The sequence below is a fragment of the Monodelphis domestica genome, chromosome 1 (genome assembly GCF_027887165.1).
Source record: "Monodelphis domestica isolate mMonDom1 chromosome 1, mMonDom1.pri, whole genome shotgun sequence".
NCBI lineage: Eukaryota > Metazoa > Chordata > Mammalia > Didelphimorphia > Didelphidae > Monodelphis > Monodelphis domestica.
In genome coordinates this window covers 179,957,832-179,984,736 of record NC_077227.1, presented here as the reverse complement: position 1 = coordinate 179,984,736, position 26,905 = coordinate 179,957,832, and positions in this window count along the sequence as shown.

The following is a 26,905-nucleotide window of genomic DNA, read 5'->3' as shown; positions in this document are numbered from 1 at the left end:
TACAATGATTCAAGGCAATTCTGAAGGATTTTAGAAAGATTATGCCTCCAGAGAAAATATAGATGAACTATGTGTGTAGACTGAACCATACTTTTTCACTTGTTTATTTTCCTTCCTTCCTTTCCTTTCTAACATAACTAATATGGAAATATGTTTTATATGACTTTACATGTCTAATTGATACTATGTCACTTGCCTTTTTCAAGGGTAGGGGAGTGATTAGATAGAGAGAGAATTAGGAAGTGAATTTTTTTAAAGAATGCTAAAATAAAATAAATTTAAAAATTAAAATGTCCCTTCACATTCAAATGGCACAATATAGTTTTCAAACTTCTTTCCCAATCCATTATATCATTTGATCAATGGCCTATCTTATGTCATTTCCAAGGAAGACTAGAAGCAAACAAAGCTTTAAAATAGTTTTTCTCTGCTGATGATATTAACACCTATCCACAGGATGAAGGACTGACCTTGTGGAGGGGAGAAGAGTTAGAGAAGAAGATAGAAGAAAGTTGGAGAAATGTTAGAAATCTGCTGGGATGCTGAAGGTCTGGATAAGAGTCAAAGGAAAAATCTTTTTGCTTTGGGCTAGTTTGCCTTTTGACCACCAGTCCTTAGTACCCATCTCACTGGCAATTTATAGCTTTATAAATTTAGAGTTTGAAAGGACCTTTTCAGCCAACTATCCAAACTCTATCATTTTGAAAGTGAAGTTAAATGATGTGTCCAAGGCTACAAATTTTCAAAGGCAAGAATTGAACCCAGAGTATTCTGACTCTAATTCCTGTACTTTTACTCTAATTTTCCTCAATTTATTAATATCCAGAAATCAATCTTCTACCAGGGGATTCACAGAATGTCTTCCATGTCATTTTCCCTTTTCTTGGAAAGCAACACATAACTTAGTGTTGAGCAGGAGTGAAGAGTGCCCAGGGTCTTTGATCACAAGTGGAAATAGCCCTTTTGGTTTTATCCAAAGTTAAGATAATGAGAAAATAGGTCTTATTCTTTTTAGCTGTCTCTTTCTTTAGTATGGTATAGATCAGGATGCATAGCCAAGAAGACCCAAGTTGAAACCTTATCTTTGATAATTATTAGCAATGTGTCCCTGGATAAGTCAATTAACTTTTTTCAGCTTTAATTTCCTCATTTATATGTAATCCAAGCTTCTCTGATACCCTTAAGGGAGTTGGAAGATGTCTAGGTTCTCTGATAAAGCTCTAATCAGATGATGTTCCTTTATATGCAAAGGGTAGTCCCTCTACCCCAGTTCTATTAACTCCTAACAGTTAGATTTCATACAAAAATATCTAATTCAAAGAATATAATCACAAATATATAAATTTTCTCTCCCAACAAGTGAGGGATATAATCCTCCCCACACATACAATTCCTTAGATTCAGGAGAGAGAAAGATTATTTGATTTATAACTTTGCTGGGTTTCTATAGAGCTTAGTCCCAGTTCTAAGCCCCAAACTAGTTTTGAGCTATAGTCTTAAACACCATGGCTTCTTAGAACTTCCCTGCTAGTCTGGCTGCAACATGCACCTGGAATCTTGGTTCTAAGGCAGGCAAGGTTCAAATATCCTTATGAGAATCACCTCCACCCCCTGAAACTGAAAAGGACAGACAAAACAAAACAGAGAAACAAACAGACAGGCTCATTTCTCAGAGGTGGTATAAAAGAAGAAATGGGGGGAAAGTCCTTCCCCTCTCACTGGCTCAGCACATGGTATCCATACTGTGGGTAAACTGGACTCTCTACTCTCTGGGCACAGCAGACAAGAAGAGCCAAAAAGAACACAAGAGAAAAGTTGGAATTAAAAAAATAAACAGCCCAAAGAAAGGTAATTAATTAAATCTCACCAGTTTTAGTGATGCAGACAGCCAGTCAACAGGGTCTACTTCTGCCCACATACAGTATACAGGTCTCCCTTTTGGGCAATCCGGACATACTACAAAGGCCCCTCAAGGATGCTTTCATCTTAGACAAACTGAGCATGCCTGGAAAAGCCTAAGTTACATATAAAATGAAGGGATTCGGCAAGAAGTCCTCTAAGGCACCTCTAATTCTATGGTTTTGTAATCCTTCTGCTAGCTTTCATGACTGATTTTAGCTGAATTCTCTTGCTATGGATTTGGCTGGTGAAAGTATTGATATCTTGTTCTCTGGAGTTTACTTCCCCAATTCTAGGAGAATAGGGCCTGGGAAAATCTATTCAGTCTGTTCCACAGTATATATCTATCACCTTAGACCAATGACTGCAGACTTGGATATGCCCTGCCTTGTCTTCCATTTTCCTTATAAGAAAGCTACTTTCCCATTTGCGTCCTAAAGCTATTTCCCCCTTATGCTTTCTTTAAACGTGCTCTGACGTTCCTTCTACTTTGATCCCTGAAATTTGCTACCCCTTCCCTTGATTTGTTCTCACTACTTCTGGTCCATTGACTCGAAGTAATTTCTATCCTGCTTTTCAGATTCTATGCCCTTCGTGGCAAAAAAATTGTCTCTTCTACTAAATACTCTATGCAGCTGCTATCAGACTTTGGGATCAAGAACTACAAGATTAGATTTCAGTGGCCCTCTTTCTGACCCTGCACCCAACTTTCCCCCCATTCCCATCTCCCCTGCTGCTCAGCTCTAAGATCTTCATCCTCTCTCCAGACCCTGAATTTTCTGGTGAACCAGGCTCTGGATCCCCACTGGCTAAGAAATCTAACTGGAATAGGTTAGGGGTAGACCTGTATCTTTCCTGACCATAACATTGGCTACTTACCTATGCCAAGCAAGCTACTGAATCAAGCAAAAGAAGTTGAGAGTGTGATGGAGGTGAGCAGGGATAGAAGCAGGACCCCCTTGTTCTGAAGTCTCATATTCTTCACCGGTTAGCACAAATTAAGCCTAAATTTCAAAATCTGGTTACTAAGTATTTAACTGTGATATATTATTAATCATTTATGATAGTCTTGCATGGTTCTCTTCTGTATTTATATCAGTCTTTTACTTTTGGGTAAACACTTGTACTATTCTATTCTATATTTATGTTAGTCATACTGGTCTTATACTGTACCTGTACCCCCCACACTGTAATAAGGGAATTCCATGGAGAGAGTGAGGGTTCTCTGCCTGGAATGCCCAGAAGGCCCATGGGAGGACTATTATGCAAACCTTGATCCATCCCTCAGGCTACTTCATCACCCCCAAGGCCATTTAATTCTTCTTTAAATAAAGATTTTCATACCTCTGGATTAGAACACAGTTTTGGGGACTAGACTCTGCTACAAACTTTGGTGCTTTTTCCCCACAACAGGATATAAGCTATTGTTCTCACCATAATAATGAATAAAAATTCATGCAAAATTTTTCTTTTTTCTCATCAACAGCCAAAACAATACTACTAATAATTTATGTAATATGTACATATTATATCTAATATTATGATTGATCACCAAATCACCCAACAAACATCTATTACTCAATAATTTATTTTAATATTAATCAACACATTTAATATTAATAACATTTATTAATGGATCAATTAATTAATAGTTGTTAGTAATTATTCTGTCAGCCTAGTTTAAAGGGACTACCCATCCCTGTATTGTGTCACTGTATGCCACAGATTTATTCATGAATGTGTTCTACTGCTTCTTAAAATGCAGATAATATACTGCTCCCCTGGAGGGAAAAACACTGTAAGACATTGTGCTAGATGTTATAATAAAGAAGAAGGAGAAAAAATACCCCAATACCTGGCCCCAAGAATTTTACATTCTGCTGGGCCAAGGAAATACAAGGAAATGTGCGAGGGAAGGCAAAGCTACTGCAGAGGGAGATCAGGAAAGGCTTTGAATGAGAGGGGCCTATGCTGAGCCTTAAAGGAAGCTAAAGATTTTAATAAGAAGAGGTGAAGAAAATGCGTGTTTCAGTCATGAGGGATTACATGCAATTTCAAGGTCATGGAACATAGCAACTGTTGTGGCAGTGAATGATAAACATATCAAGATGATGGAAACTTGAAGAAGAAACTTTAGAGCAGCAATTTGACCACAAAAAGTATGGGCTGAACAGAAGTACCTTAGCAGTTACTAGTTGTTGGCAATGTGAGGACATTTGTTAGGAGCTGGGGAAATTTTGAAGGATTGGAAAGTGAATAAATGGGGGGAAAATAAGATATGAAAAGAACAAACCCTTTAGTCTTAGATTTCACCGGACCATGAGAGAAATATGTTAGTATGGTAAAATAGAAGAAGTCTAGAAAATGCTGCCTCAAGATTTGAGTACTAATCATACTTCTCTCTTTATTTTATTATGCTACAGTGGATAGAGCACTGAACCTGGAGTCAGGAAGACTCCAGTTCAAATCTAGCCTCAAGACACTTACTATTTCTCTGCCTCAGTTTCCTTAACTGTAAAAAGAGAATCATTTTACACCTAGTTCTTGGGTGTAATTCCTTAATTCCCAGGATTTTTATGAGAATCAAACGAAATAAGATTTGTAAAGCACTTAGCTCAATGTCTAGCACTTAATAAATGCTAATTCACTTCTTTTACTTTACTAATAAATGAGCCTCCATTTTCTCTTATGGCAAAAAAGAGGAGTTTAACTAGAGGTACTATTGAGGTAGCTAGGTAGTAGTATCTTAGACCTGGACTCAGGAAGACAAGAGTTAACATCTTACTTCAAACAACTTTCTAACTACATGACTTAGCAAGTCAACTAAATTTCCTTAGCCTCTATTTCCTTGTTAGGTGGGACAATAATAGTAGCTCTCTCCTACTGCTTAAGTGAGGAAAAAATGAGATTAAATGCTGATAAAATTTGTAAGGCCTTATTCAAACCTTAAAACACTATAAACACTAGTTATAATTATTGTAATAATTGTGATCATAATGATTTTCATATTATTACAATTATATGTAATTCTAATTTTTCCTTCCAATTCTAGGTCCACAATTTAAAAAAAAATAGTCAAATGTCAATTCCAGTGAATAATAGATCTTAATATTGGGATTCCCCTGATAATTAATACAGATCTTTGCTTTACTTTGATATAAAACACCTGAACTTCATCATTTGGTGCTCATTAAATATTGAAAAGTGGTGTGACATGATGGAACATTGCATGTGGATTCAAGAAGACCTGAGATAAAACCGACCTCAGACCTTGTGTGACCAAGGGCAACTCACTTAACCTTTTTGAGCCTGTTTCTTTCTCATTGTAGTTGTTCACTTGTGTTCAACTATTTGTGACCCCATTTGAGGTTTTCTTGGCAGACAGTGAAGTAGTTTTCTATTTCCTCTCCAGCTCATTTTAAAGATGAGGAAACTTAGGCAAAAAGGGTTGTTATTTACCCAGGGTAACAGAGCTACTAAGTATCAGATGCCAGATTTGAACTCATCAAGTTCTGTTTTTCTATCCTTCTTTTCCCACCTACCTGCTCCTTCCCTTTCATAAGATCCTGGATTTAGAGCTGGAATAGAACGTCAAGGCTATCTTATCCACTTTCCTCATTTTATTAGAAATAAGGAGAAAGAAGTCCAGAGAGTTTAGGCAACTTGCCTAAGTGTAAGGAATTATTGCTACAGAAAAACTTGCAAAGCACATGCAATGAATGGAAGCTTGAAGATCTGTCCAACAAGGAAAATTCCAGAGGATTGGAATTTGGACTTTCTAACAAATTCTTTGATTTCTATCAGCATCTCTTCTTGGACAGACTTGAGTGAATATGTGTTCCAGGTACACCTCTCTGGGGTTGAGAGCATCAAACCTTATATAACTGAGAATCCAAAATAAATTGGGGATGAGTGATCCAGATTGGCTTTTTTCATTTGTCAAATGTATACCCAAATCTCAATTCTCTTTGTCTGTGTAGATCTAGCCCTACTCCCCACTTTGCAGCTTCCAGCTTCCTTTTGTCTTCTCCCATTAGATTGTAAACTCTTGGAGGTCAGAAACTGTTTTTTCTTTTTTTCTTACTTGTGTCCTTAGCACTTAGCACAGTTCCTGTCACATAGTTAGAATTTAATAAATGTTTATTGAGTTGAATTGAATTTCTTGGTTCTGCTACCAGTGTTCTGCATAACACTATGCACTGTTAGTAGTATGTTTTTTAAAGTTTTATCACCAGAACTTTCAGAAATACAGTTTAAACAAAAAGACATCTTTTCAGATATACAAATCATAAAAGCAATTTTTAAAAAAGCTAATTTAGAATGGTGGTAGTTGAAAGTCAGTTAGAACAAGGACAGGTAATGATATCAGCACTTTGTTAGAGCTCATAAAAACCTAAAGTTCACAAAGAGAGCAGAGGACATGAGAAAAATATGGGAAGAAAACATTTGTGAGGAGGGGGAAAAGAAACAGGGGGAGAATTTAGAACAATTTGGTGTAATTAATAGAAAGTATAAGGACTTCTCTAGAACCACATGGCTTTTAGGAACTTGATAGTTAATCCTGGATACCTCTTAATCTATCTCACATATTCTGATACTGATTGATACAATTACATATACATGCAAATAAATAATTTGCAGAGAAATAATTCCATAATTGAAAAAAGCAAAATGCTATGGAAATTTGCTCCAAGTGAGTTAAAAAAAATCTGTGATATTTAAGAGGAATTTTCTCTGACATGAGTTGAAATGTTCAAGTCCTTGTATTGAATATTACAAAACCAAATGCTTAGACAACCTGGGCATGGGTCTAAATGACCTGAAAGCAGCAGCAAATTTAATAAGAATGTGCTCTCCTAAGAGCCTTATAGAGAAGTTGCCCACTTCATAATTAAGTAAATGGATGCAGCAGCTAGAATGCTGAACTTACAGACATGAAAACCTTGGTTCAGTTCCTACCTATTATGTTTTCTAGTTGAAGCAGCCATAAGTAAGCATCCACTCCTTCACTTATCTCTCAGTACATAACTGGAAACACTCTACATGTTTTACTTCTGGAAAGTAAGAGAGACAACCAGGGAGTCGGTATCTCTTATATATCCACTAAGTCATCTTTTAAAGCTCAGAAGCCAGTTAGGGGCTTCTTCATTATCTCCCAATGCAAGACCCTGAGTCATAAATGGCCAGAACCAGTTTTGGCTATTGTGTATATCTTTTAATAAAGCCAATTGCAAACATGTGAGTTGTACAATAGGTTTTACTTTTATCAATTATTCTTGTGGAGGTAGGAACAAAAGCAAGTAGAATATATGTGAGTCATGCACTAGGATTTATTTTCACCATTTAATTTTATGGAGCTATGTTTACCACATAGCTATCAATTTAGAGAGTATTCGCTGATGAATGTTGGAAAATAAGCAGGAGAACTTGATATCTATAACCCTTGGAATTAAAGGCAGAAACCTACAACAATTAGAATCTCATTTCTCTCCCTGCCTTAGTCTCTCTCTGCCACTGTTTCTCTGTCTTTCTGACAAATTCAATTCCAAGTGAGAAAAAATATGAAAAAAATTTTAATTATCTTTAAATATTATTATTGAAAGGAATATGTTTTCTTTATATAAGGTTAAAGAACTATAGAAATAGGATGATTTAATAGATAATTTATTAAAATACAAAATAATTAAACTTATTTTACTTAATTCTACATATGTGAGATTTAATTGGCACATGATACTAATAATTTATCTTCTCTCTGGCAATGAGAGCATCAGAGTTGGTATAACTAAGAATCAAAAGTAAATTATAGAGAGTAGCAGAGCCAAGATGACTTCATAATAGCAGCAAAAGCTGAAACTGCTCTGACAATGCTTCCAAACCAATATTTTAAAAATGCCTAAAAAGAGGAGTCAAAAACCAATAGCAAGATATAGTGAGAGGTCTCTCCTGCTGAATACAACTTGAAAGATTAGTAGAAAGAATCCATGTTTCATGGCATAAAGGGTAACTGGAAGCAAGCTGCAGACAGAGGAGAATCAGCTGACCACTGCCCTCACCTATGGCTCCAGGTTCCAAGTCTGGGCATAAATAAACTTAAAGATCCAAGGTCCCTGCCCAGACCAACAACAACACCTAATACCCACCCCTTGAAATCCCAGGCCCTGTTACTACCATACAGTGAGGTCCAGAAGTCCCTTGTGCTATGCCCTTTCAAGCCTGAGCTGTGGTGAAGTCATTAGACCTAGGGTATAATAGTTCTGAGTGCTCAATCCTGCAAACCATTAGCAGAGGTGACAGAATCATCAGCTTTCAGAACTCCCAGTCCATAGAGGGGAAAAATCAGGGGAAATGAGCAAACAGTAAAAGAAACAACCAATGCTAGAAAATTTCCATGAGACAAAGAGCAAGGTACAGAGTCAATAGGGGATGGTGAGATCCCAATAACCATATGAAAAAACTTCAAATAAAAATGGGAATTAGTCTCAGGCACTGGAAGGACTCAAAGTGGAATTCATAAATCAAATAAAACAGGTAAAAGAAAAATGGAAAAAAGAAATTAAAGTAATTTCAGCAAAAAGAAAATAATGGCTTAAAAAGGAAAAATGGTTAACTGGAAAAATAGGCTCAAAAATCCTAAAAAGAAGATTTCAGTGAAAAGTAGAGTGGACCAAATGGAAAAGGAGGATCAAAATATCATGAAAGAAATTCATTCTTTAAAAATTAGAATGGACAAAGAGAAGCTAATGACATCATGCAACATCAAGAAACACTAGAACAAAATTGAAAGAATGAATATATGAACTATCTCATAAAAAAACAATTTACCTGGAAAATAGATCCAGAAGAAACAATTTAAGAATCGGACTACCAGAAAGTCATGATAAAAAAAAATCCTAGATATCACATTACAAGGAATTATCAAAGAAAATTGCAATGATATTCTTGAACAAGAGGGTAAAATAGAAATTGAAAGAATGCACAGATCACCTCCTGAAATAAACACCTAAATGACAACTCCTAGTCAAGCTCAAGAGCTCCCAGGCCCAGGAGAAAATACTAAAAGTCGCCAAAAGAAAAAAAATCAAATATCATGGAGCCCTAGTCAGGATTGCACAGGATCAGATAGCTTCCACACTGAAGGATCAGAAGATGTTATTCTGGAATGTAAGGGAACTGGGTTTACAACTGAGAATCATCGACCCATCAAAACTAAATTTCAGGGAAAACATGATCATTTAATGAAATAGATTTCCAAACATTCCTGAAGAAAAGAACAGACAAACAGAAAATTTGATGTCCAAACACAAAAATTAAGAGAAACATAAAAATGCAAATAAGAGGAACATTTAATGGCCTCAACAAGGTTGAATTGTTTATATTCTGGAGAGATGATACTCATGTATTTAAATGTGTTTTCCCCTTTGTATAAACCTTCCCCCCTTCCTAAATTCCCCATAACACAGTGGAGGGGAAGATGAGGGTAGTGATGGGTAATATGTAAACTTTACTCTCATTGCAATTGGTACAGAAAGAGAACAATCAGATTCATTGGGGTATAGAATCCTAGCTTACCTAATAGAGAAGTAGAAGGGGAATAATAAATGGGATTGGGAGAGAGGAGTACTATAAGGGAGAGAAAAGTGGGGGGGGTGCTAAAAAAGACTATATAGAAGTATGAGGGGAATAAGAAAGGTGTTACTGTGAAGGGGAATAATATAAGGGAAGAGGAATTGGGGAGTGATTAAAAGCAAAACATTGATGTGAAGGGAAAGAATTAAAGGAGAAAGGGCAGGATTAAAAGTTAAATATGTGATAGAGGGTAATACAGAAATATCAATCACAATTGTGAATGTAAATGGGATGAACTCACTCATAAAAGGGAAGCACATAGCAGAGAAAATCAAGAACCAGAAACCAAATATATGTTGTTTACAAGAAACATATTTGAGGCAGGTGGACACACACAAAGTAAAGGTAAGAAGCTTGAGTAGAATTTATTGGGCTTCAACTGAGACAAAAAAACAAACAAACAAACAAGAGTAGCAATCATGATCTCAGACAAAGCTGAAGAAAAAATAGATAATGATTAAAAGAGTTAAGGAATATAATACATCTTGTAAAAATTAAAATTAATATACAATAACTTCAAATATTATATTTTAAAGATTTATTAATAATCACTAGAAGCAACAAAATAAAAAGGTAACAAAATAAAACCACATGCCCATGGCTAATATACCTGCTCAAACTCCCTGCTCCACTAATGTCCTAACCCAGGAAAGGAAAGAGGCCTAGGTATGGAACTTCCCCCAATTTATTCTCTGTCTAAATCAGCATGTGATGACAGGAAGTCAGTGGGCTTCTGGAAAATGTAGTTCAAAGGCAAAATATTTCCAATTACACATTCCCCCCTGAGATCCCTTGGAAGACCAGTCTCTCCAATGGATCTTATAAACATATTCAGGTATAAAAGGAAAAGAGAACAAAACCAATGATTGATAGGTGCATTGACAAAAAGTCAATTAGGGGGTAGTCCCCTTTGGCATAAGAGCATACATGTAATACAAATGTGTTCAACCCCATACAGTTCAAATAACCATATTCCAAAGTTTACTCTAGATCTTCTGGGGAAGCCTGTGGTATGGGCAGGCATCTTCATAGAGCCTTCTCCAAACAGTTCACTTTCTAGATTTGGAGAGATAGCAAGTTTCTTATCCTAAAATACTCTCAAAAGAATTTAAACATTGTATTATACAATAATAATACATTTGCATCTGAGGAGAATGCTGACAAACACAGGGATACCCCAGGGATTCATGGCTGAATTATGAAGTATATTAATCAATTGGCAAAAAATATCAAAAACATCCCAATAAAAGATAAAAAATCATTTCTGGATGATATATAAAGTATCAAAGTCTTATGTGTAAATATTCTAAGTAAAGAAAAAATAAACCTATAATAGGTCCTTGAATCAGGATCCAATTAAAGTGATTTATATGATTATATACTTACCCAATTGGTAGCCAAGACTACAGAAAGTTTGCCACACAATGAAAGACAGAAAAGGAACTAGATTATGGGAGCCAGGAAGACAGCCAAAGTGAGGTGCTTGATAGAATGTGGTGCTCAGGGAAGAACTGCCTTGGACATATGTCAAAACAGCCTCAACCTCAAACCCCAAACATGTTCAAGTCTTCCTGTCTTGGCTCAAAATTTTATCAGTCCCACTGGATTTGGTTGGTGTCTATGACCTGTACTTGCTAGGCATTATGTAGGTTAGCTTTGTGCTTCTTTGGCATTGTGCAGTGGCTCTCTTCGTATTACCTTTTCCTGGAATCAAACAGAATCATTAAGCAAAGTCCCATAATTAATTAATTTATTTATTTTGATTTTTAAAATTTTAATTAGATGATTTAGAATAATTTTTCATGGTTACAAGACTCGTGTTCCTTCCCTACCCTCCCCCAACTCTCTCACATACATGATGCACAATTCCACTGGGTTTAAGACCCATTGCCTTCTTATTAATATTTGCAATAGGGTGATCTTTTAGAGTCCACTTTCCCAGTCATAGACCCACCGATCCATGTGATCAAGCAGTTGTTTTTCTTCTGTTTCTTTTCCCAGTTCTTCCTCTGGATGTGGATAGTGTTCTTTCTCATATGTCCCTCTGAATAGTTCTGGATCATTGCACTGCTACTAGTAGAGAAGTCCATTACGTTTCATGTTACCACAGTGCATCAGTCTCTGTGTACAATGTTCTCCTGGTTCTGCTCCTTTCACTCTGCATCAATTCCTGGAGGTCTTTCCAGTTCACATGGGATTCCTCCAGTTTATTATTCCTTTAAGTACAATAGTATTCCATCACCAACATATACCACAGTTTGTTCAGCCATTCCCCAATTAAATGGCATTCCCCTATTTTCCAGTTTTTTTTTTTTTTTTGCCACCACAAAGAGCAAAGCTATGAATATTCTTGTACAAGTTGTTTTCCTTATTATCTCTTTGGGGTATAAGTCCAGGAGTACTATGGCTGGATCAAAGGGCAAACAGTATTTTAGTGCCCTTTGGGCCTAGTTCCAAATTGCCTTCCAGAATGGTTGGATCAGTTCACAGCTCTACCAGCAATGCATTAATGTCCCAATTTGCCACATCCCCTCTAACATTCATTACTTTCTTTTGCTGTTATGTTAGCCAATCTGCTAGGTGTGAAGTAATACCTCAGAGTTGTTTTGATTTGCATCTCTCTGGTTATAAGAGATTTAGAATACTTTTTCATGTGCCTATTAATAGTTTTGATTTCTTTATATGAAAATTGCATATTCATTTCCCTTGCCCATTTATCAACTGGGGAATGGCATGATTTTTTGGACAATTGATATAGTTCCTAATAAATTTGAGTGATTAGACCTTTGTCAGAGTTTTTTGATATAAAGATTGTTTCCCATTTTGTTGCTTCCCTTCTAATTTTGGTTGCATTGGTTTTGTTTATACAAAACCTTTTTAATTTAATGTAATCAAAATTATCTATTTTGCATTTTGTAATTTTTTCTAACTCTGCTTGGTCTTAAAATCTGTTTTATAAAGCTGTTACTTTGTTAAAAAATCACTTGCACTCACTGTGGATGATGGCCAGGTCAAAAAAGGCAATGGATCTCATAGGGAGAGAGAGAATGCTGCTGCTGGTGAGGCAAAGATGAGTGATGCCCCATGACAAGAGGGGAATTATTTATAAAAGAATTTCAGTGTCCTGGAAATCTGGATCATAAAATCTAATTGCTCTTTTAAATTCTTTCAAACATCTCACTGGTTCTGAAAACCAGGAAGTCATCCGTTTTTTCAGACTTTCAAGGTCAGCCGTTGTAAATGGTTTATGTGTATTAATATGAATTATGCTGCTATCTGGTTGTAGGCTTGTTTGATCTCTTAGTGGCAATATTGGTATTCCACTTTCAGCCCCATCTGTATTTTCTTGCTTAACTACATTGTTATTTTTAGGTATGCCATTTTTTGTGTTAATACCTTTGCCACATTGTTTCTCTTCAGTCAGTTGCTTAATCATTTGCTTTAGTTGCATCATCTCCTCCCTCATGGCTAAAATCACCACAGCCATTTCATTGTCTTTTGCTTTTTTCCTATAAATTAGATGTTCACCTTTTTTTAGGGCATAGTATAATTGGATCAAGAAGAATAATGCTCCAGCATATGTGGGAATGAATGAAATCAAGTGATATACACTTATATTCAGCCATTGCAAAGTTTCATAGATCCTAAGCAGAAAATAAATATAATCTGGAATCGTGACAAACAATAAGTTGTACAACACATAAAAGAAATGTCCAATCCAGGCTAGATGACCCATGGCAAGTAATAGTTTCTTTGCTGTCTTGTATCTTGAAAAGCCTTTTGCAACAGAAAAAATGTTTTTAAGTCTGGCCCTTTAAGAGTTGCCTCCTCACTTCAGAAGGAGTGGTTTCTTTTGACTGTAGTGTTGGTAGGCAGATTAATTGCAATCAACACTGCTCTCAAAATGACTACTTTCCACAGTCACACAGGCTTTTGAAATGTATATAGGCCCAATTTCTCGGGAACTTCTCTGACACTTCCCACTGCCTTCTTTTCCCCAAATTCTTGACAAAATAGGTTGGAAAATCTTGCTCCTCTTCCAAAAACTTTAATATATATTGACGAAAATGAGGGGATTGGAAAAACAGGGGATTGACATTGAAATGTATACTGATGGTTTGAGCATGATAGTTAATGGAGAAAGGTATACTGGAGCAGCACCAAAGCATGTGAGTGCTCAAGGGGCAGAGCTAGTTGCTTTATTAAATGCTTTGCAAATCGGGAAAGATAAACGGGTCAATATTTACACAGATTCCCAGTATGCATTGTCAGTAATTCATACCACAGCAGAAATTTGGAAATAGAGGATTTTTGACAAGTGCAGGCAAAGAGATGGCATATGCCAAAGCAATAATGCAACTTCTTGAAGCTGTATAACTGCCCAAGGAAGTGGCAATAATTCACTGTAGATCACATAAGGGGGCTAATGATCATATGTCCTTAGGTTAACCATAGTGCTGATATTACAGCAAATTTTGGAGCTAGAGAAGTAGAGAACCTCTACATGTATTGAATTTCTCAATAGTTGAACAGGATGATCTAACGCCTCCAATGAACAGGAAATTCAATCATGGATAAAAAACTTAGGAGCAAAACAAATAAGAGGGATATGGTTTTTGCAACTAGGCAAGCCCATCCTGCCTAGAACATTATTTTATCACGTGTGCAATGCAATACATGCACAAAGACACTGTGGAACCAAAACCTGATCGATTCAGTGAGATGATTTTGAATTGCACCAGGAATATCCTCATATGCCATAAAAGTTTGTCAAAAATGTAAAATTTGTATGCAGTGCAATCAGGGAGTTTATAAGACCAAAGGGTTAGGAGGTCGTCCCTTAGAATATACTCCATTTGAATGCATACAGATAGATTTTATTAATATGCCAAAAGACAAAGGGTTTAAGTATTGCCTGGTCATCATAGACAGACTGACTAGATGACCAGAAGATTTTCCTGCCAGAAAGAACAATGTGGCATTTGTAGTCAAAGTTCTATTAAAAGAAATCATACCTAGATTTGGGATTCCCTCAAAATTGGACTCAGACCATGGAGGTCACTTTACTCAATCAATATTAGATGAAATTTATAAAAATATCTAATAATACAATTAACATACCACACACAGTTTCATCTCCAAAGTTCAGGGCAAGTGGAGAGATTAAATAAAGACATCAAAACATTGATAGCAAAATTTTGTGCAGAAACACACCAAAAATGGACAGACATTCTGCCATTAGTTCTGTTCCATCTTAGAACATGACCCAGTGGAGATTTGCACATCTCTCCATTTAAAATGCTATATGGACACGCAATTTGGCAAGGAAGGACTTGTCAACAAGCTTACATTGCAATGATAGGTGGAGACTGTCAATTAACAAAATATATACAATCTTTACAAATAAGAATAGCAGAGTTGCATGAAATGGGCTTGATACAACAAACAGTACCCCCTGGATTATAATTTGCACAACATCAAACCAGGAGACATAGTATACTTAAAAATTTTCAATAGAAAATTGGCTACAGACATAAAATGGACTGGACCAAATGAAGTATTGCTTACTACCCCAATAGCTATCAAAATTGCAGGGAAAGACTCATGGTTCCAATGTTCCCACATAAAACCAGAAAAATTCAAAATCACTATAACAGACATAGAAGATAATTAGACAAAAGATAGTGCTGAAAAATGAAAACAAAAACTGATTAACATCAAAAAAGTACACCACAAAGAAATAATAGTGACACAGAATTTTCGAGACAACTTTCCAGCCCAGAGGAAGAACATCCCAGAGGAAAAGAATCCCAGAGGAAAAGAATCCCAGAGGAAAAGATTTTAAACCAGCCCAGAGGAAAAGCATCAAGAAAAGCTGCTAGAGGGAAGAAACAAAGAGGAAAAGCTGAAATGTACAGCTAAGACTTTGAAATTGGTAAATTGGTTTAATAGCTACTATAGAGAATAAACAATGGGGAAAAAAGCTGAAATGGACAGCTAAGACTTTGAACTTTGTAAAGTGTTTATATAAGAAGAGGACAGATGGAAAATGAGACACATGTAAAGCAGAGTGTGTTGAAATAATAAAACAAAAGTAATTTCACATATTAGGGAAATAGCATGCATCACTACATAACATGGAAGAAAGAAGAGATCCATCAGTCAACATGAGAAGTGGAAATCTGAAGAAACTTGATAAGTATTAATTCAACACAACAATATTAGACACAAAACACAATATCACAAATTGACATATTGAAAGACCTTGTTTAAATAAACAAGTGTCTGAAATTATATTTATTGCAAAATGTAAATATGTATATAGTTAGTTCCATAAAGTCATAGGCAAATAGAAAGATCAATAGATATTTCTATTTGACTGATGTCAGGATGTGGAACAATGTATAGTATTGTATTATATGTAAATAATCCCTAAAAATAATGTATATACTATAATTAGGTTAGTAACATAGTGATAGAGTCTGTAAATATTTAGCATAGCATGTACATATGTTGTAATTAGATTAGGTTATAGATTAGACTAGAGACTTAGATAATAGTTATTATAAGTAGGAAATAGATTAGGAGTAAGTTAAGTTAAACATAGCATAGACAATTAGTTATACATAGGAATAGACTTAAGCTGTATGTGCAGATAGTAAACTTTTAATTGTTTATTTTAAAACTGATGCTAAAATTTTGTTTAATGGATATATAGATAAATAGGTAGATAGGTAGATAGATAGATAGATAAGATAAGATAAGATAGTCTGCAAATAATTATATATATATATATAAGATAGGAAATTATTTGTTTTAGTTAACTTAGCAAAAGTAATATTAGCATTAAGATTCAAATTTCTTGTAATGGTTTTGTTCAAACATTTATTGTACTGAATTTATTGTAAAACCCTAAAACTACCCTTACCCAAACTTTCCTGCAAAAAATTCCTTAGAGTAGATTTAGTAAATTGGTAACTATAATATAAATAAGTGACCTTGGGAAGGTCACAACAAAAAAAGGGGACAATTGTGGAAAGGAAACTAGAAATAAGTTCTGAACTTTCTGCCACTATGTTGGAACAAACAACAGTGGGAATATCAAAAGAGAAGAAATTGTCAAGACTGACAGTTGGTGGGGGAAGGGGCAACTGGGAATGGCAGTTGGGTCTTGTGACTAGCACTTCCTTCCTTCCGGCTTACTTCCTTGCTGGTGTTGATGGTGGGAGTAGCATAGGCTTCCCAGTCTGGATTAGGAGTACCTCTACTTGCTTCAGCCTGAAGACACAGGCCAAATCAGCTCTGAAAGTTAGAACTTTCCTTGGTTGCTTGTTGTCTTCTGCTAAGATTCTGAATTTGACAGAGCTAACACAGATATAGAGTAGACGGGTGTGGGAGAAACCCTGCACCAGCCTGTGAGGCTGGGCCTCAGCTCCAAGTTGAGGAAGGCTCCAACCTTATTTAAGGACATCCCTCATCGCTCTTTCCTGATACCCCTCCAATCCAAACTGGTTATTGCACTTTATCTTATTTGAATTCTCAGTCAGATAAGTGGACTATGTTTTCTGGGGCATAGAGGGAGCTGAACATCAGTTCAGTCATTCAAAGACAAACGTTCCTTATCAGAACCCTGCTGCCTCTCGGCAGGGGTCATCGCTCATCTTTGCCTCATCAGCAGCAATATTCCCTCTCTCCAATCAATCCAGTTGATATAGAAGTAAATAAGTAATTTAGGTCAATTAAAATTTTTATTATATTGGCCAAGCCTATAAATGAGTAATATTTTCCCAAATGTTTAGGTCTGACTTTATTTGTATGAAATGTATTTTGTAATTGTATTGATATAGTTCTTGCATTCTTTTGGCAGGTAGACTCCCAAGTATTTTATATTTCTACTTCTATCTCTTGCTGTTTGGTTTCATTGGTAATATATAGATATATTGATGATTTATGTGGGTTTATTTTATATTTTGTAACTGCTAAATTTTTTCATTATTTCAACTAAGTTTTTAGTTGATTGTTTAGGATTGTTCAAGAATATTACATAGCATCTGCAAAGGTGATTTCTAGTCTAATTCCTTCAGTTATTTTTCTTCTCTTATTACTATAGTTGACATATTAAATTGCATCCATTATTTCTCCCTTGATCTTATTTGGGAGTCGTCTAGCTTATCCCCATGAGTGCTTGCTAATGTTTCTTGAGAGATACTCATTATTTTAGACAAATTCAATCAATTCTTGTGTTTTTTTAAATAGAAATTAATATTATATTTTGTCAAAAAGCTTTTCCTTCATCTATTGAGATAATCAATATTTTTGTTATTGATATGGACAATTATGCCCGTAGTTTCCCTAATATTGAACATAGAATGAAACCCATCTGGTCCTAGTGTATGACCTTCATGACATATTGATGTAATCTCCATGTTAGTATTTTTGGTATGTTGTCTAATTGTTGTCATTTTCTTTAATGAAACTATAAATTGTTTCTATGTCTTTTGGCTTTTTGGTCTTTCACTTATTCTTTAAGATTAGGTTATTTAAATTCAAATAAATTTTAATCTATTTTTCTATGACTCTTTATTGAATCTGATTTTATTGAATTATTAACTGAAGAGGATACATATAATAGTTTGGTTTTTCTTCATTTGGTTGTGAGTTTTTTATGCTTTAACACATGGTCAATTTTTATGTAGGTGCTATTCTATGTACCACTGAGAAAAAGGTATATTCCTTTCTATTCCCATGGAATTCTCTTTAGGAGTTTATCACATATAATACATATATAACCCAGTGGAATTGCTCATTAGCTCTGGGAGTGGGGAAGGGAGAGGAGAGGGAGAGAATATAAATCATGTATCCATGGGAAAATACTTAAAAATAAATAATAAAAATAAAGATAAAATAAAAAGGATTATAATACCTATAATGTTTCTAAAATTCTATTCATCACTTTAACTTCTTTCCTCATTTTTGGTTAAAATTTTCTAGTTCTGAGAGGAGAAATTTGAAATAATTTTTAAGAAACCCAGAGTTGATCCAAGACTTAGAAATAAAAGTTTAATGGACAAAAGAAATTGCAAAGGGACAATGAAAAACATGGAAAAAGCCACAGAAGAGGGCACTGCTAAGCTACTTTTAAAAAAAAGGGCACTGCTAAGCTACTTTAAAAAAAAATGAGAGCCACTTAAAAAGTACTACCTGTTCTTGGAATTAATTGAAGAAACAAGAGGAGGACATCTATGGGCTAGGGTTATCAGACCGAATTATCTTAAAGGAAGGATAAAAGAAAGGGGATTAGGATAAAGGGTTTTCATAATCCTTATGAGCCATAGTTGAAGTAAATTAACCTACTGTGATTAGAGAATTTTGGTGATAAGAAGATTCATGAACCACACTCTTTATAGGTATTAAATAAAAGAAATGTAAAGATGATCATTTCAATAGGAGAATGATGAAAAGATCTTGACCTGTGTTGGTTATAGAGAAAAAAGAGTGAATCTATATATTAAATTACCTTTTTTTTAAGTGGCGACATCCTGGGATTGGTCCTATTTTTAAACCCTATTCATAACTTGATTGTATATAGACCAATTATTTTAGTTGATCACATAAAATGTCATTTAGTAAGATGCCTATATTCCTCTATAATGTAAGGGGAAAGATTTATTGTTTAATTTATCCATTTTTTGAAACTTTACATCTTACTAATATTTTTATGGATGCTGGAATAGTTATATTTGACTTCAAAACCCTTATTATAGTGATGAAATATTTTGTGCAAGCTTTTATATAAGGGAACATAAAGATTTATAACATATAGAGAAATGAAGGTGAAATCACCTGACTGACTAGAGTCTGTATCTGGTGACCAATAGTTATTCAGAATTTGACTGACCTTAGGACCCAAGAATACAGAGGCATGCTTCAATTTCTTCATCACTACTATCTGTCTTAATAGTCTCCTTTGACTCCTCTTGGATAACTGGCTGATTTATTGCTTAACAGAGCCTAGCAAATGTTTCAAAACTGATTCAGTATGCCTGTAGAAATTCTATTTGTCTGGCAAGATTTATGTATTGACCTGATCTATGTTTGCCCAATGACATTCTCCTTCTTGGTCATTTATTCCCTCCTTTTACTACTTCCTGTTCTCCTGCCTATAGTAAAGACATTAAAAGATTCTCAATAGATATTGAGAACAAAATCAGATCAGAATATAAAGGAGTAGAAACTTTCAAGAGCTTTTGCTGTTACTTTCAATGAAATTTTTCTGTTTTCCTTAAATGTATCCTGAGTTCTCATAGTCTGAGCTTTTTAATTTCATAATTAATTTAATGAAGTGAGAAAATTTCAAGCAATATCAATTAATCTACATACACATATAGGTAAAACATTTGTATACATGATAGGTTTTATGTGTGTATTCCCATATATATACTTGTGTATGTTTCATGCATACATCTCCTGGCTTAATTTTGTCTGAACTACAGGGCCAGTACCTTCAGATGAATCCCATATAGTTTATATACCTTATGGGATATATAGTTTGGAAAATGCAGCATGAGTTTATAAGTCTACAGTGGAAAGATGTAGAAACATACTGTTTAGAGAAAAGTGAATAGAGAATCTTTTCTCTGTAAAATGAGATATGACCCTTCTTACTCTCCAGATAAAGAAGTTATAATTCCCCCTTCAGTTAACAGTAATAAATCAAGATTAGAAGTTTAATTATGAATTAAAGCACATTTAAAAAAATAAGTCAGTCCTGATGATATTTTATTATTAGCAGTAAATAGGACTAGAGAAATATTCAGGCCACAGAGAGGTGAAAGAGTGATGGAACAGTATGGCAGAGCTGATTTGGAGAGGGGGGAAGCCTCATTTTAAAAATGAAGAATCTGAGACCCAAATAAATTGAGTAACTTCCCCAAGGACATACAAGGAGTCAGAAACAGAACTATGATTTTAATACAGGTTCTATAATTCCAAATCTATTATACTTATATGTTTTCTTTGTTTTTAAAAATATTTACTGAATAATGTTATGGGGATTTTAGGGAAGGGGAAAAGTCTATACAAAAGAGGAATAACACAAATAAATGAGTTTATTAACAAAGATAGGGATGATGGGGAAGAAAAAAGGGAAAGGCTTACATCTGATTATTTGCCCCAAGATATATAACCCGCTAAATTTCCTATGCTTAACCTATCTAACTAAGTCAACTAAAGATTTTCTAAGGATAAGTCCAACAGGGAACCTAGAATCTCACACACAGAGTTCTTGCTGGGTCAGGTAACAGGAATCCAGTTGTTAAGTTCTTAGATTCTCCAGGAAAGAGAGAAAAGCTATTCCCAAATCACTCTGTCCACTAGAGTGAATGGGGAACTTCCTCTTAACCTCTGCTTGATGGTATTATAAGGCAGACAGCTTGATAGATGGATTTGTCCAGGGAGAGTCTCAAATCCACACTTCCAGGCTTGAACTCCAGCACCAGACTCACAGATGGAAACCTCCTTCTTCCACAGCTTAGAACCTTTACCCAGTCAGCTCTTGGAGATCCTAGGCTTGAGGGCTGTCACTCAAACTCTTGAAACTTCTGTACACTTTGTAACTTCTTTCACTACAATAGCCTTTTCTCATCTTTTTAATATTAAAACAAATGAATAGATCATTATGGCTTTCTTTTTTTTTTAAAGCAAATCATTCATTCAAAAAACATCCAGAAATTCCAATTATATGTAAAGCATGTGGTTAGAGGTGTGGAAGAGAGAAAATGGGAAAGCCTGCAACAAGATAGGAATAGCTGGGACTTATGACCTGTCATTCAAATGAGAGCATTCTGGTTTGGAATGTGACAGGAGAAGCAGTTGGAGGAAGGGAGCAGACCAACTGAAGTCTGGAACTTTGGGCTTGAAAGACAGAAGAGGTTTGATGTCTCTTGACTTTTGGAGACTGAAGCCTGAAGGTTGCCTCTTGGCTTGGGAACAGAAGAAAGAAGGACAAAAGTTCAGCTCCCTCTGATTTGCTCTGTTGTAATTCAGTGACTGCGCTTCCAGACCTATCAGCCATTTTCCCGAATTGAACTATATTCCACCATCCTTCAACCCAAGATTCATTCTAGTATTAGGGAAACTCAAAACCCTCTTACTTTCCACGTCTTATCTTTCCTTTCTTCCCAATAAATTCCTTACTTAAGATAGAGAAGAGAAAGAGTATTTTATTTGAGACATCATAAACTCATTCTGAGTTGATTTAAAAGACCAACAAAAGATGGAAGGTGAAGGGAAGGAAGAAGAGAGGAAGGGAGGAAGAAAGGAGGAAGGGAGGGAGGAAGAAGATAACAGCCTGATTTTTAGTTATCATTTACCATTCAAATAATTCCCTAATTTCAATTTGGCACCCAGACTGACTGAATTCACAATTCCTGAAGACAATGATGTTTAAGCATGTGATCTGTGGAGTGGTAGTGCTGGCAGCTATTGCAAGCTATTGGACTTATAATATCCTTTATAGTACAAGGGCAAATATGATTGTTGATTCTGTGGAATATATAACCAACACCACAATGTTCATACTCAATATACCATTTCATAAAGAAACTGTTCTCTGGTAAATACTGACACAGATCTACATCATATCAATGGCTGCAATGTAAACTATGACTTACCTTAAAAACATTTATAGATGTGTACTTCCTAAAACTACAGCACAGATCATGGTAGTGGATACCAACTTGGAGACACTAGTTAAGAACAAGTTTGAAAAATTCTTAAAGGAAAAAGGGCTAGATCGGATAAAGGATGAGGGAAATGGTCAGGCAGACAATGCATCTAAGGATAAAGAAAGAAAGGCTAAGAAAACAATATCCAGTGCACAGGGCAATGACAATGACAAGGCAAGTACTGAGGCTGAAAAAATCTTTCCACTTAAAGACATTACCAAGATATCTAGTATAGGTGATGTGTTGCATTCAAAGGTTCATAGACAGTTTACTACTCAGGAATTAGATTCCATGAAGAAAAGTTTCCCAAAGTTTATCAAAGAGTGCCATAGAATGCATAAGGAGCTAAAATGTACTTTTTGAATTTTTGAACCCAATTTTGAAGATGTGGAATTTCTTCTGGCAGAACTTTTTAGTATAATCAAGGAAATTTTAATAACATAGCATTGGGAGGCAGATCACTTGGCTATATGTTTTTCCAATGTATTCAAATTGATTATATCAACATGCCTAAAGACAAAGTATACAAATAAGCATTGGTTATTGTGGATAGACTGACAAGATGGGTTGAAGAATGTCCATCCAAGAAAAATGACACAGCAGCAGAAGTGAGATTTCTATTAAAAGAGATAATACCTAGACATGGCATTCCCAATACCATAGACTCGGACAGGGGGTCCCATTTCACTTCCCAAGTTCTGCAATAAATCTACAAGAACTTGGGGATTAAATGCAATTATCACTCAGTTTATCAGCCCCAATATTCTGGTCAGGTTGAATATATGGACAAAGAATTGAAGACACAGATAGGTAAACTCTGTTCAGAAACACACTTAAAATAGACAGATGTTATGCCTCTTGTTTTGTTCAACATAAGAACTAGACCTAGGACTGACTTGCAAAAATCACCATTTGAAATGCTATATGGTCAGCCACTTTGGCATGGCAGGACAGTAAAGCCATCATACTTGTCCAGTAAAAGGGGATGTGTACTTTATGAATATTTAAAACAGATACAAAGTAGATTAGACAAGCTAAGAAAACTGGGCTTACTTGTGCAAAGAATACCACTAGATTTTGTTGTTGTTGTTGCATAAGATAAAACCAAGAACTTTAATAGAGAATCTCCTACACAACCAAGATAGATCAGTCCATCAGTGGTCATAATGACAACCCCAACATCTATAAAGGTTGATAAAAAAAATCCATGGTTCCATGCTTCACATATAAAATTGCATCACACCCATAATGTTGACAGCAATGAAAAGACATAAAAAGACATCTGAAACAAAATTGAAATAAAGGAATTATTTGAATGGTAAATGATAACTAAAAATCAGGCTGTTATCTTCTTCCTCCCTCCCTTCTTCCCTTCTTCCTCCTTTCCTCTCTTCTTCCTTCCCTTCACCCTCCTTCTTCTGTTGGTCTTTTAAATCAACTCAGAATGAGTTTATGATGTCTCAAATAAAATACTCTTTCTCTTCTCTATCTTAAGTAAGGGATTTATTGAGAAGAAAAGAAAGATGAGAAATGGAAAGTAAGAGGGTTTGGGGTTTCCCTAATACTAGAATGAATCTTGGGTTGAAGGACAGTGGAATATAGTTCAATTCGGGAAAATGGCTGATAGGTCTGGAAGCGCAGTCACTGAATTACAACAGAGCAAATCAGAGGGAGCTGAACTTTTGTCCTTCTTTCTTCTGTCCCCAAGCCAAGAGGCAACCTTCAGGCTTCAGTTTCCAAAAGCCAAGAGACATCAGACCACTTCTGTCTTTCAAGCCCAAAGTTCCAGACTTCAGTTGGTCTTCTCCCGGTCACATTCCAAACCAGAATGCTCTCATTTGAATGACAGGTCATAAGTCCCAACTATTCCTGTCTTGTTGCAGGATTTCCCAATTTCTCTCTTCCACAGAGGGGAATAGGTAATCACTGAAGGGATTTCAGTAGAGTAGTAACATGATCAAACTAATAATTTCTGATGTTCCTCCAAGCATTATATTGTATTATGATTTTGCCATTAGTTTGATTAATATGATAGGGATAGGGGCCCTTCCTTATCCCTTCTCCAACCAATTAAATCAGTGGCCTATCGATAAGAACATAATTTCCTTACATTTCTATAACACCAATAACAAATGACACCAGATTTCCACTTTAGATATAATATCTATTCCATTTGCATATCCGTAATAGAAACATTTCAAAAAGAAAAGGCCAAGTTGATTGTGTAACAGTAACTTATGACAGCTTTTGTCTCCATGATAATTGGAGCTTCAATTCTCAGATCAAAAGGGAGATGTTGGGGGTGGAAATAAATTCATAAAATACCATTCAACTCATTAGAAGCACCTTCTTATTTTGAAAGTATATTTTTTGTGCATTCCCAATTTTAGATAAAGTAACTATTAAAACAGAACCAGGAGGATGTAGTATTAATGAATTTGGATGACATCCAATCAGCATTTCAGGATCTTAACACTCCAGTCAAATAAAAAAAAAAGGCCCTGCAAAAATGCCCTAAAGACAGGAAATGGTTCTTTTTTTCCCCTACCATCAGATGTGATTTAGCAGTGAAATTATAGAGATACAAATTGGTCCTATCTTCATTAGATAACTTATCATAATGTCAACACCATATGAATAGAATAGAAAAAATCTCCTCTCCCCAAAGATTACAAGATTTCTTTTGGAACATCATACAAAAAAAGAGCAATCATTTGGCTTAAATGGTCTATATAATCCATCTAGGACATTTTTTAACTGGTTCAAAAACTTAGGAGAAAAATTAACCCATATGAATTAGTCTAATGGATTTTAAAAACAATCATTAACATCATTCTTGGCTTACTTACTGAAAAAATAGCTTTCAAGTAGTCATGCTGTTTTTAGATGTATCTATAAATTCTGCCTTTAAAAATATTCATACTTAAAAAAATTTAATGGCATCATCTTAGGAAATGACATAAGTACTTTTTCTCACTAATCTGTGATTTGATTTGTCATGGGCATTATCTTAACTTAACTGGAAGTAGACTGTATCACTATCAATGAAACTATCCTGCTAACTCATGCCTTCATAGCAGCAAATCAGAGTCAGAGAACCTCTCAAATTCCCTAACAAATTCACCAATATTTCTATTACTCAAATATTTAAGCCTATCTGACAGGTTTCCTTGTTAATGATGTTCTCAAAGACTGCTTTACAACAATGTCCATTATCACCATTGCTATTACATATTATACTAGAAATGATAACTATAGCAATAAGAAAAAAATTGAAGGAATAAATATAGGCAAGGAGAAAACAAAACTGCCCCTTTTTGGAGATGGTGAGATAGTTTACTAATGAATCCTAGATATACAACAACAAAAGCTAATCAAAACAATTTCTGAACAGTTAAAGTGTATAAAATAAATTAAAACCAATCATCAGTATTTACATGTTATCAACAAAAGCTAGCAGAAAAAGAGAAAGAAATCCCCCTTAAAATAACCATGGTTAATCTAAAGTACTTGGGGATTTATCTGCTAGAACACACATGGAAACCATATGAACACAATTACAAACACTGTTCACACAAAGAACTAAACAATTGGAGAAATATTAATGGATAAGTCAAAGTAACATAATAAAAATGATAACACTTCTTTAATTAATTTATTTATTCAGTGCCATACCAATCAAACTACCAGAAAGTTACCTTAAAGAGCTAGAAAAATAAATAATGAAATTCATATGGCAGAGCAAAAGGTCACACAGACCCTACGCACTATATGGGGAAGTATGTTACTTAATGAAAAATAAATCAAGTAAATGCAAAGGTTGAGTCTGAAAGTTGAGGGGGAAAGGTTTCAACACCTCTAGAGGACTCTGACTGCATGCAGACAATGATAGATAGCTTCAAGTATGGAAGTTGTAACTAAGCTGTAAACCTCAAAATTTCTCAGACTTATTAATGTTAGGGGTTTCCCCCATTGGGGAATCTTCTACTTAAAAAAATTCTCTAGCAGATGGTGAGAACTCTACTTGAGTGGTGTGGGGGCTCCTAGCTATGGGAGTGTCCCTGCTCCACCCTACTTAAGACTGCTTTAGGACAGAAAACGGCTTGCTAAACAATGAAAGTACTTTGATCCATGCTTATGGAAGGGACAGGAAGTTCTTTTAGTCATGACTATTTTAGAATTGATACAATGGGATACTAAGTACCTATAAAGGTGGGGCAACATGTAAACTACTTAAACCTAAAAGGGTGATAACTTATTCAGAGGTTTTTTCTTAATGAAATTTGTCGACACAGCAGCATTTTTTCTTGACTTACTAAAGAGATTAAAACTACTCAGCTGTTAATTCAAAATGGGCAGTCCTTTAGAAACATCTACAGTGATTGGTAGATGTAAGGACTTAGGGGAGGTGACAGAGGAGATTTTGCCCTTAAAAATAAGAGCTTGGATCTCATTCAGGAGAATCTCGATTTCTGACTCTCATTCTGAAGGAGAGTTCCTTGAGGAGCTCCTCTGAAGGGCTCCGTCCCTCTGGAGTAGGAGCTCTGGAGGCTCTTGAGAGAGGCCCTTTGAAACAATCTCTGGCTGGAAGACTCTTTGAGGAAGGATGCTGGCCTGGTGTCACTAGTATCCTTGTTTAGTCAAACCTTTTG